Below are 15,459 nucleotides of genomic sequence, written 5' to 3'. Positions count from 1 at the left end.
TCATTGGAATGGCCCCAGAAAGGGGGTTCTTCATGAGGATTCTAAGAGGCAGAGATGAGGAGGGAATACATTCTTGGCATGAGGGATAGCTTCTGCAAAGGCATGTGGATGAAAGACGTAATGTCATGTCAGGGGAGCAGCAAGTAAGCTAATTTGGCTGGACCGTGGCATCTGTTGAGGGGTGTAATGGGCAACAACCCTGGAAACATAGACCCAAGCCAGATTGTGGAGGGTTTAGATGCCAGACAGAGCAGTTTGTGTTTCATCCAATAGGCGACAGAGAGCCAGCCTTTTGGGCTTCTTGAACGATAGAATGATGTGGTCAGACCTGTGTTTAGGAAGATCAGTTTGACCCCTGCATGGAAAATGGATTGGACAATTGAGAGAGAATGGAAGCAGAGAGACCAATTAGGAAGCTATTGCAGTAGTCCAGAGAAGAGGTGATGAGAGCTGAACTTAGGCTGGGGGCCATGTGAGTGGATAAATATAATATAATAATATGGGGAGGCAGAATTGATAAGATTTGGGGAAAAAAAGATGGGATGGGATAAGGGAGAGTCAGGAGTCAAGGATGATTCAGAAGGTACAAATTTGTATGATTAGAAGGATAGTGGTGCCCTTAACAGAAAGAGGGAAGTTCGGAAGAGGGATGGATTTGGGGAGAAAGATAATTAATTCTGTTTGGGACAAGTTGAGTTTAAAGTGCCTATGGGACATATGGCTAGAAATGTTCAATAGACAAGGCAGGACCAGAGCTCAGGAGAGAGGTTAGGGGCTGGGTATGTAGATCTGGGAGTTGTTTGCTGAGAGATGATAATTGAACCCCAGAGATTTTTATGAAATCACTGAGAGTGAGAGGGTGCAAAGAAAGAAAAGCTGGGATAGGACAGGTCACAGCCTGACATTGTTCTCTTTCAAATGAGATAATATATGCAAAGCATTTCACCAATTTTCAAGCTCTCCATAAAGGTTAGCTATTATCATTAGCATCAGTAGTATTCCAGGTACCCAGCAAAATATGTGGAATATGACAGTTGCTTCATAAAGGTAGTTGTTTGGTTGACTTTGAGGGTCCTCCCAGCTCTGATGCTTTCTTTTCAAAGGCACCTTTTATTTTGTCTGTTCTCTGTTCTAAAGTCCCTTCCACTTCTAACATTTTAAAATGCAGAGTCTCTAAGACTCTGGTATTATCGTTCTGCCTTCTGAGAGCCGGGCCCCTTCCCCTATTTGGGGGGACATAATCCTGTAGGACAGCACCCTAATTCCCCTGGGAGGACAGACAGATCCTCACCCCCTGCTTTGGACCTGCCATCCTTCTTTTCCATGAAATCGAGGCTGCTCAATGACCTTGATCAAAGACCTGCTTTGACCTGAGCAGGAGGCTGGCTGCCCTGGCCTGAAGGTGAACAATGACCTTTTCTCAGCAGAGTCTATATGGTGGTTCCTTCTGGAGGCTTGGAAAACAGGGCAGATGACCTCAATCTTGATTTCTGCCCAATTTGAGGGCAAGAGGGGAGGGACACACAAAGGATGGTGGGGAGGGGCTTTTGTGTCAGACCTGAGTCTGAATGTGCTTGGGAGGGGTGTCAGCGGCCCCCCTCTCTAAGGGGTGGTGGAATTGGGGAGGGAGCTGCCCATTCCCCCAGCAGGTATGTTCATCTTTACTGAGAGCTGATAATTGAGCCATCTCTAAGGTAACCAGTTCTGAGGGTTTTTTTTAATCTGTAGGACAAAAGAAAAAGAGCTTACCTGCTGGGGAGCCTGTGACGAGATGAAATGGATGGAAACTAATTTATCTTCTGTCCTTCTCGTTCTTTGGGGGCTTTGCTCAGTCCTACCGGAGGAGGTGGGAGTGGGGGAGTGCAAAAGCCCAGGGAGGAGCAGGCCAGCCTCAATCCTGCCCACTTCCCATTTCAGCCAGCTGCCTCTTCCCTTTCATTCCACTACAGGCTTTTAACCTTTTAACACCTTTTTATTGCATCTTTTTCTCAATTCAGTCCCTTTTGGGTTTTGGAAAGTTTGTATGAGAGGGAGAAATGAGGGTAAGGGAGGGCACAGCAAAGAAGACAAAAAAAGAAAACCTTTTTTCTTCTGCTAAACAGCAGTTTTAATGGCACTTTTAATGGCTATCAGGTAAATCCAGTCCCTGGGGTGGTATTATGGAAAGAATATCTGATGGGCAGACAGGAGACTTGGATCTAAGTTTTGGTGGCATCAATGTCACTGCATCCCAGAGTTCAGGGAGACTTCAAAGACCATCCAGGTCCAACCGTATTCAAACAAAATGGCCTTTTACATCATCCTGGACATTGGTTATCTAACCTCTTCCTGAATACCTCCAGTGATGGGGAGCTCTCTACCTTTCAAGGCATCCCATTCTATATATCAAGTAACACCTCTTGGTAATTTCTTTCTTTCTTCTTTATTTTTTTGTTTGTTTTGCAGGGCAATGAGGGTTAAGTGACTTGCCCAGGGTCACATAGCTAGTGTCAAGTATCTGAAGTCAAATTTGAACTCAGGTCCTCCTGAATCCAGGACTGGTGCTTTATCCACTGCACTACCTAGCTGCCCGCTCTTGGTAATTTCTGCTCATTGTTTCTTCTTTTGCCCTCTGGGGTCACTCAGAGACAGTATCATCTTCCTTATGCATGGGATTCTTGGAGGTAACTATTCAGTTCCCATTGATTTTTCTCTTCACCACTTAAATATTCCCAGGAGCACTTAGGTAGCACAATGGATAGAGCTGGTCCTGGAATCAGGAGAATCTCATTTCAAATCTCACCTCAGACACTTACTAGCTGTGTGATCCTGGGCAAGTCACTTTACCCCAACTGCCTTAAATATCTGGGCTATCTCCAGTCATCCTGATATCTATTTTGCTACTGGACCTAGATGGCTCAAAGTCACCTGGGATCTTTGCCAAATCTGATGGTCTCCTCTCAGTCTTCACTTCTGAATCTACTTGCTGCATTAGGCACTGGTGACCACATTCTCCTCCCGAATACTCTTTTCTCTCTGGGCTTTTGTGATCACTCTTGGTTCACCTCCAAATTATCTGACTGCTCTTACTCATTCTCCTCTGTTGGCTCCTCATCCCCATCACACCCCTTAACTTGGGCATTCTCCCAAGGTTCTATCCTAGCCCTTATTCTTTCTCTATATCCTCTAGGTTACATCATCAACATCTATGGGTTCAATTATGATCTCTATGTAAGATAACTCCCAGGGTTATAGATTCAGTCCCAGTCTCTCACCAGTCCCATATGTTACATCTAGGTGGTGCGGGAGATAATTAGAGCCCTGGTCCTAGAGTCAGGCAAATCTGAGTTCAAATTTAGCCTCAGCCATTTACTATGTGATTTTGGGCAAGTCACTTTATCTGTTTCCTCATCTGTAAAATGGGGATAAAAATATTAGAACCCATATTGCAGGATTTTTGTGAGGATCAAATGCCAGAATATTTGTAAAGCACTTAGCACAGTGCCTGGCACAAAGTAGGTGCCATAGAAATATTAGCTATTATTATAATTGATTGCTTATTGGACATTTCAAACTGGCTCCTCTTGTTTCTTTCTTTTTTTAAAAAAATATTTTTCTTATTTATTTTTATTAAATTTTTTCTTGTGGGGCAATGAAGGTTAAGTGACTTGCCCAGGGTCACAGAGCTAGTAAGTGTCAAGTGTCTGAGGTCGGATTTGAACTCAGGTCCTCTTAAATCCAGGGCCAGTGCTTCATCCACTGTACCACCTAGCTGTCCCTTCTCTTTCTTTTTCAATGGGATTAGGAGGTATAAGGAGAAAAAGTAGATTTTTGTTCTTTAAATAGAGAGGTGGTGATTTACATGTACCTGGAGAAAAAGAAAATATTATTGTTAAAAAGTAGAGAGGTGGTGAGATGCTACAGATGTGAATGTTTAAGGAACTTCCAGATGAGGTCTCTCTATTATTGAAATTTTACCTAACTCTTTTTTTTTTTTTAGTGAGGCAATTGGGGTTAAGTGACTTGCTCAGGATCACACAGCTAGTAAGTGTTAAGTGTCTGAGGCTGGATTTGAACTCAGGTACTCCTGAATCCAGGGCCAGTGCTTTATCCACTGTGCCACCTAGCTGCTCCCTTAAGAGACCTTTCTTGAAGTGGAAGTAATCTGGAAATGTTTGTAATGTAAAACAAACAAAAAAATCAATAAAACTGGAAGTGGAAAAGTGGAAAAAATGTTCAAGGGCTAAACACACATACATATCCATACACACACACACACACACACACACACACACACACACACACACACACACACACACACACACACAATCAAAAAACCAAACTGGATGTCCTGGAGACATTTCAAACTGTTCTGCTCTACCCCCTTTTACCTCTCCTCTCTTCCAACCTTCCCTTGTTCCATTAAAGGCACCACCATCTTGCCAATGTTCATAATCTTGGCATTGTCCACAACCCCTCATTCTTCCTCATCCCCTGGATCCAGTCAATTGCCAAAATCTTGCTATTTCTACCTTCATAACATCTCTTGTAGTTGATGCCTTTTCTTGACTTGTACAGCTACCACCTTAAATCATTTCTCACTCAAATTATTGCAACAACCTCCCAGTGAGTCTCTCTGACTCAAGTCTCTTACTGTTCCATCCCATCCACTGCTGTCAAAGTAATCTTCCTTGAGTGCTACTCTGTCCTTGTGCCTCCCCTACTCAACCAACTCCAATGGTTTCCCATTGCCTGTAGAATAAAGTAGAGACTCCTCTGTTTAGCCTTTAAAGTCCCATGTATCCCGGCCAAATCTGCCTTCCTAGCCATGTTATTCCCCTTCCCAGTCTCTGTGATCCAGCCAAACTGGTCTTCTCTCTCTTTTTCACTCACAACATTCAATCTCCCACCTTCACATCTTTGTATTAGCTGGCTGGCATGCCTGGAATGCACTCCCTATCTACTCTGCCTCACAATGTTCCTCTTCATTTAAGATGCAGCTCAGAAACCAACTTCTGTGTGAAGCCTTTCCTGCCCCCCGACAACCAGTGCCCTCCCTCACATAGTAGATCATATTGAATTACTTTGCATGTGTTTATATGAATATAACACAATCTACATATATGTATAATTATATATAACACAATATCTATGTATTATGTATATAATAAAATACGCACACACACACACACACATATATATATAAATAAACAATAGAACTTATCTTGCAGGGTTGTTGTGAGGATCAAATGCCAGAATATTTGTAAAGCACTTAGCACAGTGCTTGGCACAAAGTAGGTACCATGTAAATATCAGATATTATTATAATTGATTGCTTATTGGACATTTCAAACTAGCTCTCACACATACATATGTGTGTGTGTGAATGTATATTGGTTGTACTTGTCTCCCCCATCAGAATTTAAGCTCACTGTGGATAGAGATGGTTTTGTTCTTTTTACCTGTCTCCTACTGCTAGCACAGTAGTTGGCACATATAGGAGTTGTTTAATAAATGCTTGCTAATTGATTGGGGTTTTTTTGTACTTGTAAAGTTTATTTTTTAAAACCATAATATTAGATTTCCCATGTATCCCTATTCATTTTTACCTTATTCATTTTGGTCTACCTTTCTAGTTCAGCAAGAATTTTTGGATCCTGGCTCAGTCATCAGGTGTATTATCTACCCCTAGCAGCTTTTTTGGTGCAGTGGATAGAACACTGGGCCTGCCATCAAGAATATTTATCTTTCTGAGTTCAAATCTGGCTTCAGACATTTACCAGCTGTGTGACCCTGGGCAAGTCACTTTACCCTGTTTACCTCAGTTTCCTAATCTGTAAAATGAGCTGGAGAAAAAAATGGCAAACCACCCCAGTATTTTTGCCAAGAAAACCCCAAATGGGGTCACAAAGAATAGGACATGACTGAAACGACTGAACAACAACCAGCTTTGTAGCATCTACTAATTTGATAAACATGCCAGCCATTGGTAAAAATGTTAAAGAGTGTGAGGCCATTCACAGATCCCTAGGAAGCTCTCCTAAAGACCTCTTTTCAAGTCAACATCAGCCCATTAATGATTATACTGATGGTACTGGTCATTCAAATACTTCCAATCCAACCAACTTTATGGTGGTCCAGCCCAGATCTTTCCAGTTTTTTCACAAGAAATATATGAGAGACTTTATCAAATGCTTTTCCAAAATCTAGATAACTCACATCTATATCATTTCCCTGACCTCCCTTTACCTTGTCAAAAAGAGAATAAGCCCAGTGTAGCATTTATTTGTTCTTAGATTCATGGTGAACCCATTCTGGGTCCTTATGACAGCTGTTACCTTTCTTAATTGTTTGCCAATTATGTCTTTAATAATATAGTCTAGAATTTTGTCAGGAATTAGAGCCAAACTCTTTGATCTAGAGCTTGTAGGTTTTATTCTCTTTCCTTTTAGAAAAATGAGACATGTGCCCAAGGGTTGACTGGTGCCAGCTTGTGCAGGATTGTGAGAGCTGATGGTTAAATTTCCAGTGTTAATATTTAGGCCTTGAAAATTGGCAAATTGAGGGGCAGCTAGGTGGCGCAGTGGATAAAGCACTGGCCTTGGATTCAGGAGGACCTGAGTTCAAATCCAGCCTCAGACACTTGACACTTAACTAGCTGTGTGACCCTGGGCAAGTCACTTAACCCTGTAAAAAAAAATATAGACTTAGGGGCCAATTGTCACTGAAACAGCTTTAAAAAAAATTAATTTGAGCCATTTTTTCAATTAACAAGCATTTATTTTTTCTTCCTCCCAATTTGCCCCCTTCCCCATTGAATGATAAAAGAGAAAAGAGGTCATGGTTTCTCCTTTGTTATATTTGGCCTGGCTTTCTTCTTATGTCATTGTTGGAATAATATGGTGAGCTGAGCTAGAGTGCTCCCTTCTACTCCGCCATCTTGGCTGGTCCTCCTTGTACACACTTTTTAGAAATCTAAGTTGGTTGATGAGTTCTCTGTATAGCTACACTGTAAAGAAATCTTTTTTCTTGTCACTGGAATTGTTTTTCCTTGTACTTTTAGAAGTTCATTTTTGAGAGCTCCCCATTCCCTCTTGGTCTGACTTTCTTTATAAGAATTTTAGTCAGTGGGATTCTTTAGATATTTCTCTAAAACCTTTGAAATCTGCACTCCATAGATCTAAGGTACATGTCAGACTATGCCTGGCTTTCTTCTCTTTCTGTATTACAATCTCTTAGATGGAGTGGCTAGTTTTCCCCAAGGTTTCCATCATTTCCACCAGAGCAAATGGTCCCTTCCTGTTAGTGGAAATCACATCTAAAATAGAAGTCCCCCTCATTGATTCCCTCACCTTTTGTTTTTTGTTTTGTTTTTGTGGGGATAATGAGTGACTTGCCCAGGGTCACACAGCTAGTAAGTGTCAAGTGTCTGAGACTGGATTTGAACTCAGGTCCTCCTGAATCCAGGGTTGGTGCTTTATCCACTGTGCCCCTCCCTCACCTTTTTTTTTTTTTTGTGAGGCAATTGGGGTTAAGTGACTTGCCCAGGGTCACACAGCCAGTAAGTGTTAAGTGTCTGAGGCTGGATTTGAACTCAGGTCCTCCTGACTCCAGGGCCGGTGCTCTATCCACTGCGCCACCTAGCCGCCCCGTCCCTCACCTTTTGAAGAAAGAGCGAGTCAAGAAATTCCTAGCTGTTTTGAGGTGAGGAGAGGGCTGGGGAAGGGGGGAAGGGAGAGAGGAAAGGAGGGAGGGAGAGAGAGAAAAAAAGAGAGGGACAGAATGTGAGAGAGAAAGAGAGAGAGAGAGAGGGAGAGGGAGAGAGAGAGAGAGAGAGCGAGCATGAGAGAGCTCCCAAAGATTTTTAGATAACTAGATAATTGAAGACTCTTGTCATTATTATATTGTGCTTGCATGATAAGCTTGTTTGTGATCTCTTCTATGAATTCTCCATCTATTTCCTCCTTCTGTCCAGGTGGGCTGTAGTATTCTTCAATGACAATATAATTTCTTTTTCTGTCCCTGCCCACCTTTACCCAAATGCTCCCTGCCCTCCACCCCAAATTGGTTCCTAGGTTTTTTCATAGAGTTTAGCATCTTGACATGCATAGTTATTCTAAAACCTCCTGTCACTCTCTCCCCTCCCCCACAACTAGATGTCAAAATGGATAGAATGCTTAGCCTGGAATCAAGAAGACCAGAGTTCAAATTCAGCTTCAGACACTTAACTGTGACTCTGGTCAAATCTATCAAGTCCATTTAACCTCCATCAGCTTCAGTTCCCTCCTCTGTAAAATGTTTCTGTTTTTGCGGGGCAATGAGGGTTAAGTGACTTGCTCAGGGCCACACAGTTATTAAGTGTCAAATGTCTGAGTCCAGATTTGAACTCAGGTCCTCCTGAATCCAGGACCGGTGCTTTATCCACTGCACCACCTAGTTGCTCCCTCCCCCTGACCTTGTAAAAATAAGGATATAATGGCACCTATCTCCCAGGGTTGAGCAGCTAGGTGGTGCTGTAGTGGATAGAGCAACAGCCTGAGAATCAAGAGGAACCGAGTTCAAATTTGACCTCAGATACTCCCTAGTTGTGTGATCCCGGGCAAGTCACCTAACCCTGTTTGCCTCAGTTTACTCATCAGTAAAATGAACTGGAGAAAGGAATGGCAAACCACTCCAGTATCTCTGCCAAGAAAACCCCAAATGGGGAGATGGAGAGTCAGACATCACTGAAATGACTCAACAACAACAACAACAACAACAACACCTCCGAGGACTGGTGTGAGGATCAAATGAGATAATAATTGTTAAACATTTCACAAACCTTAAAGCACCATATAAACGCTGGCTAGTATCATTTTCCCTATCTTTCTCCTTTTGAGTAAGGCATATCCTCCCAGAGCAAGGAGTCCCTTCCTACCAAGTGCCAATGACACTTAGGGGATCAAGTTGACTTCCTTGTAACAGTGCCCCTAGTTCACCCCATCTGTTCCCTAAGCTTTGTGTATTTGTATAGAGACAGCTGAGACCAAGGTTGCTTTCCTGGATTTTTCCTCCTATGACTCTCTGGACACCTCATTCTTCCTACAGTTTGGTTCCTTCTCTATGGTATATGCATTGGGAGATCTGCCCTGGTGGCTTTCTCCTTCCTTCCTTCTGACCAGCTTTACAAGGCTGCAGGCAAATCTGTTCTGACCAGTCCTTGTTAGGTCTACTTCATCCCTGCAAAGATCCTGTCACTTCCCTATCTAAGCTCTGCTGCAGAAAGTCAAATCCCTTTCTCAGACATCACTTTGTTAGGCAGCTGTCCCCCCTCTGGTCTACCCGACTCTTCTGAAGCCCCTGCCTTCACTGGGCAGCAGGGATGAAAACACCACCTGTGCCTTGAAGGACTTTGCTTTCTTGCTCAACTTCTTAATTTTTAGGGATACTTTCTTGACTCCTGGCAACATCGTCTGTGCCCACACACAAATCACCACAAGTGGGTAGTAGCTGTCTGTTTTGATAAGTCTCAGGAGGTTATATGTCACATCCTGGGACACATGCCCCAGGAAGAAAGCAGGTGTTGCTCCTGTTATTACCGGCTTGACAAATAGCTGTTGCCTGAGTAGCCCTCAGCAGGGTCTCGCTACCCCCCAACCCCTCCCCCCACCCTGGTCTCTTTTTCCTCAGGCCCCAATGAACCAGTGCCTATCTGGAACTGTACCATCCCTGCTTTAGAGGACAGGCAGCTGCTTCTTTCTCAGGGCATCCAGTTTCCTCTACATGGTGAAGAGACTTATTTGGGTCAGAGTTCTAGTGCTCCTTCTTCCACATCTTCCAACCACTGGACACATGATTCCCTTTGGCCCCTTCAAATCCTTCTTTTGCTCTCACATAGAAATACCTTTTCCATTTTTCTTTCTTAAAAAATTAGTTATTGGGGCAGCTAGGTGGCTCAGTGGATGAAGCACCGGCCCTGGAGTCAGGAGTACCTGAGTTCAGATTCGGCCTCAGACACTTAACACTTACTAGCTGTGTGACCCTGGGCAAGTCACTTAACCCCAATGGCCTCACTAAAAAAAAAAAAGTATATCAGACCTACATTTAGAGAACTGGTTGTTAAACATTTACCAACACACCCCAGGGCAAAATGGTAGAGTAGATAGCATGAGAGGTCTAGAATTAGATCTGGTTCCTGTCCTAGCTCTGTAACTTACAAGATGGGTGACCTTGGGTAGGTTATGTTTTGTTCTCTGAACCTCAGTCATGTAAACTAGAGCTAAAGAAGGTCTTAAAGATCATCTAGTTCCACCCCTCATTTTACAGACATGGAAACTGAGGCAGAGAGAGAAGTGACTTGTCTGAGTCACACAGTAAGTGGCTGGGCTAGGCATCAAACATGGCGCCTGGTTCTAAATCCAGGGCTCTGTATATGTCACTATACTTGACATTCCTTAGAATTCCTTTGTTCTACATAATGCTATAGAAACGTGAGTTGTTATTATTGTAGAAATGTGAGCTACTATTAGAGGCCTCAGGCCAAGCCAGACAGGGAGGTAGAGCTTCAAGGTCAAGGGAGACCCCTTACCAGGCTTGTAGCAACTGACCTTGGGAACAGCCTCGGGGTAGCCCTGAAGCCAGCCGCTTCTCCTCCATCCACCATTCAGCCGGCTGACTGGGCTTCTTCCCGTTCTATCAGCTCCATCAGATTAAAAAGCTGTTCAGAACAGCAGTTTGGTTCACTGAATTTGCTCTTGACAATCAATGGACCGTAAGTCAAGGTCTCTGGACAAGGAGGAACCTGGGTTTCTGTGGTAACAACCTAAAATGAAGGGTTTTTTGGGGGGGCTGATTTAGGGAAGAATCAGCCCCTGGCTGGGAACAGCGGACCTCTCTTAAGGTGGCTTTCCACCCTTCGGGTGCCGCAGATGCAAATATTTCATTGCTTCTCATTCAGCTCTATATACCCACCACTCAGGACTTCAGGGATCACATTAATAACAATTTAGAACTTCAGGGTTCTAAAATATTTTACACTTTGCAAGCTTTTAGCAAGTGGGTAGTGCAAAATGGTCATTCCTATTTCACAGATGAAACCAAGGCTGAGATAGTTGGAAGGACTTGTCCCAAATGAGGCAACTTGAAGAGACTTGCCTGTGGTTGGTTGGCTAGGGTCATAGACTCAGAGGTGGGTGGGGAAATGTATGATCCAAACCCATAGAGTATGATGTGGCTCAGTCAAGGTCATACCAAGAGCATATGGAAGAACCAAGAATTGTGCTTTGACTTGGATTCTAAAGAGCTCTCCTTTGAACCACAGGTGGAGAGAAGACCTAGGTTCAATCCCATTCAGTCACTTTTTAGTCATGTCTGACTCTTCATAATACCATTTGGAGTTTTCTTGGCAAAGATACTGGAGTGATTTGCCATCTCCTTCTCCAGGTCATTTTACCAATGAGGAAACTGAGGTAAATGGGATGAAGTGACTTGCTTAGGGTCATGCAGCATGTCTGAGGTCAGATTTGAATTCAGGTCTTCCTAACTCCAAGTCTGGCACTCTGTGCATTTTGGTGCCACTCAGCCACCCCTTGGGTTCAAATTCCATCTCTAATATTATGTGGGTCTCAGTTTTCTCATATGCACAAAGAGGGGATTGAATGAGATGATTTCTGAGGTCCCTTTTAGCTCTAAGTCTCTGATCCTATCAGTCTATAAAATGCCTTCCTCACAACAAACCCATGAGGTGGGTCATAAAAACACCATTATTCCCATTTTATAGGAGAGGAAATTGATAAAGAGGGGCAGAGACCCTTCAACATCTAGTTTGAGTCCTTCCCGTTGCACCCTGCTGTGTCTCCACAAGTACTCCTCCTCCAGGCCTGATTTTGTCCTTCTTTGGGCCATAACTGGTTCTTGGCACCTGGAAGGACCAGGGGACCCCATGGCTGCAGCCCCTGCTCCCACCTTTGGGTGGCTGGCTCCCAAGGCCAACCTGTACTGGGTGGGTGACGTGATTAGAAGGTCTGAGAGGTCTGGGCCTGAGAATTCTCTGGTAAATGCAGAAACAAATCCAGCCACAGGCAGTAATGGAGGTTATTAAACCACCTCCTGAAGTCTTTTGTCTGCCTGTTAATAACATTTAGCACTCCAGCAGTGCCTGGCATCTTCAAAGCCCTTTGAGATACTATCCAATTCATTAGGCAGTCAGTGTGTTCCCATGGGGGCTGGGATTCTGAGGAGGGGTGGCCTTCCTCTGTCCCAGGGTTTCTCCAGTGACAAGGCAAGTGCCTTGTCTGTAGATCAGACCTCTTCCACCTCTGGGGCCAGGGCCTTCCCCAAAGCAGGTCTAACATTATACCCTCTTGACTCAGCTCTCATATATCCTACATTGCTGACTGTTGCAGACTCATAGGACACCACATCACCACCTTCCAGGTGGCAGGATTTGGAGGGAGGGTCTTAAATGAACATCAATCATGTGCATCTCTCAGCAGACCCCCCACTCTAACCACTGATACTTTACCTGGACTTATTTCTGAATAGTCCACACTCCCACACTCTTTTACATCCTCTATTTCAGTGATTCTAAACCTCAGGCTGCAATCTCCATTCTCCACCCAACTCAACCCTATCCCTTAAGAGCCCCAAGCCACATCTACACACGGTGCCCTTGGGAATGCTTGCTCCATTACTAATAAGCTCTGCCTCTATTGGAGGCAGCCAGTACTTCCTCATTAGATATCTTCAAATGAAAGCTGGACAGACACTTGTCAGGGTTGCTATAAGATTCTGTGTCTATTCTGGGTTGGACTAGATGGTCCCTTCTAACTTTGAGATTCAAGTCAGTTGGATGGTGTGGTGAATAGAACTCTGGGTCTGTAGTCAGGAAGTCTTGAGTTCAAATGTGGTATCAGATTCTAATTACCAGCGTGACCTTGGGCAAGTCACTTAACCTCTACTTCAGTTTCTTCAACTGTAGAATGGAGATAAGAATAACACCTACCTTGAAGGCTTGTTGTGAGGATCAAAGGAGATAATGTTTGGAAAGTACTTAGTACAGTGTCTGGCATGCAGTAGGTGCTATATAAGTGTTTTTTCCTTTCTCTTCCTTTCTTATTTTAAAATTTTCCAGTCACAGAGCCTGAAATTTCAATATTAATCACTCCTTTGTATTAAGACATAGAAAGCACCTATTACATTTAAAATGTGTTCTCTGGGAGTTCTCATAATACAAATTATTTCTTCCGCTCATACAATGCTTTATCATAACAATCTCTTATTGTTCACAGAGTTGTGTGTATTTCAAAGTGCTTTTATATCTCTTGCTTCAATTGACTCTCATAGCAGCCTGGAGAAGTAGGTATGAAAGGCATTATTATTTCCATTTTACAGCGGAGTAAACTGAGGCTCAGAAATGAAGTGACTTGCCCAGGCTCACACAGCCAGGTCTTCTTGACTTACCTCTCAAGGTGGCTCTTGAGATGGTGAGGACAAATATTACTGGACCCATTTTATGGATGAAGACATGAAAGTTTAGAGAAAGGAAATGACTTGCCCAGTGTGCCATTGGCTGGTATTTGGTGAAGGGATTAGAATTAGTCAGTAGGGACAGCTAGGTGGTGCAGCCATGGATTCAGGAGGACCTGAGTACAAATCTGGCCTCAGATACTTGACACTTACTAGTTGTGTGACTCTGGGCAAATCACTTAACCCTCATTGCCCCAGAGAGAGAGAGAGAGAGAGAGAGAGAATCAGTCAGTGACCAGTAGTCCTGAGGAATGGTTGCTGCCATCTTGGGCTGTGACCTCCACCTGGGTTGAGATTATGACAAGGTATTTGGTGGATGGTCCATGGGGACAGGCACATCTCTTGGAAAGATGCTGGCACAGAACAATGAGTTGTTCATATTCAAACAGGAGTATGGTCCTTTGGGAAATTGAAACATTCTTCTAATGACCTAAAAAAACTCAACAAACCAATATTCTTCTAGTGATAATATATGGCTGAGAATCAGATAATCCTACATTCTCAGGAAGATTAAAGCTGAGAGTCACCCAAAGGGGAATGTAGTACAGGGAAAGAGAAAAAGGAGAGGGGGGAGGGGGGAGAGAGAGAGAAGAGGAGAGGAGAGGAGAGGAGAGGAGAGGAGAGGAGAGAGAGAGAGAGAGAGAGAGAGAGAGAGAGAGAGAGAGAGAGAGAGAGAGAGAATATCCTTCCCCGGCAGAGCCAGGGAGCACTTTGCCCTCCCCTCCATGCCCCCTCCTGCCTTGAGGCGGGCAGCTTGAACCAAGGGCCTTGATTGACAGGTCTGCTCGGCCCGCCTGCTTGGCTGCCAGCAGGCTGTGCAGTTATTAGCTCAGGTTCATTTAGAGCTGGCTTAGCCGCCCTACACCCCTGGAACCTGGGAGCTTAAAGCAGAAGCTGTCTGGCAAATGGAAATTCAATTGGTTTAATATAGAGACTATTTGACGGCACTCTGACTGGACCCTCTTATTAAGAAACTGATGGAATTTCTAAACAGGCCGAGGAGCAGCTTTGGGGGGGTTGAAGGGGGGGGCATTTCCAATCACACACCAACATTGCTCTTGACATATTTATGACTCCAATAAAATCTCCCATCTGGTATATTTTAAAATAAAATTGAAAATTTATCACTTTCCCTTAGTTGGTTTGTCGTGCTCCCCGAGAGGAGATAGCCAGGCCCAGATTATTGTGCCGGCGGGCTGTCAGGCGGGGTTAGGCCGAGGTGTGATTTAAATTTCAATCCCTTCCCCATTACAGCTGTCTAGGGTGGGAAAATTACAAGGGGGAGAGCCAGGAGCTTGTGTTTCTCTTATTTTTTCCCTTGGTGAAGCTTGCTTGATCGGGTCAGCCTGGGCGCTGTTGTCTGCTCGTGCCCCCTGGCCTTTGGAAACCCCCCAAGCAACCTGACACCTATCTCTGGACATGGAGGTCTTGGGTTCAAATCCCACCTTTGCCACTCCCTTCCCATGTGACCTTGGACAAGATACTTGACATTGAAAGGTACCATGGGCTAGTGGTTAGATCACAGGACTTGGAGCCTGGAAGACCTGAGTTTAAATCCTGGTTCTGTTAATTACTGTTTTGTCCATAAGCAAGTTACTGAACCTCTCTGGTCTTGTGTCCTCATTAGAAAAATGAGAGGGTTGGATTTGATCACCAATTCTAGCTTTAAATCTACAATGCTGGGATGCTCTCTGGGCTCCAGTGGCCTTCTCTGTAAAATGAGGGACTTGGATTAAGATGGGAGGAAGGAGAGAACAAGCATTTATTGAGCACCCACTATGTCCCACGTGCTGTGCTAAGAACCTTCCAAATATCATCTCATTTAATCCTCCTAACAACCCTGGCATGCAGGTGCTATTATCACCCCCATTTTGCAGATGAGAAAACTGAAACAGGCAGCAGTTAAGGGACTTGCCCAGGGTCACACAACTAGTAAGGATCTGAGGTCAGATTTGAACTCAAGTCTATCCACTG

Source organism: Dromiciops gliroides, chromosome 2 (genome assembly GCF_019393635.1).
Source record: "Dromiciops gliroides isolate mDroGli1 chromosome 2, mDroGli1.pri, whole genome shotgun sequence".
In the NCBI taxonomy this organism is placed as follows: domain Eukaryota; kingdom Metazoa; phylum Chordata; class Mammalia; order Microbiotheria; family Microbiotheriidae; genus Dromiciops; species Dromiciops gliroides.
Note: the sequence above shows the minus strand (reverse complement) of the source record.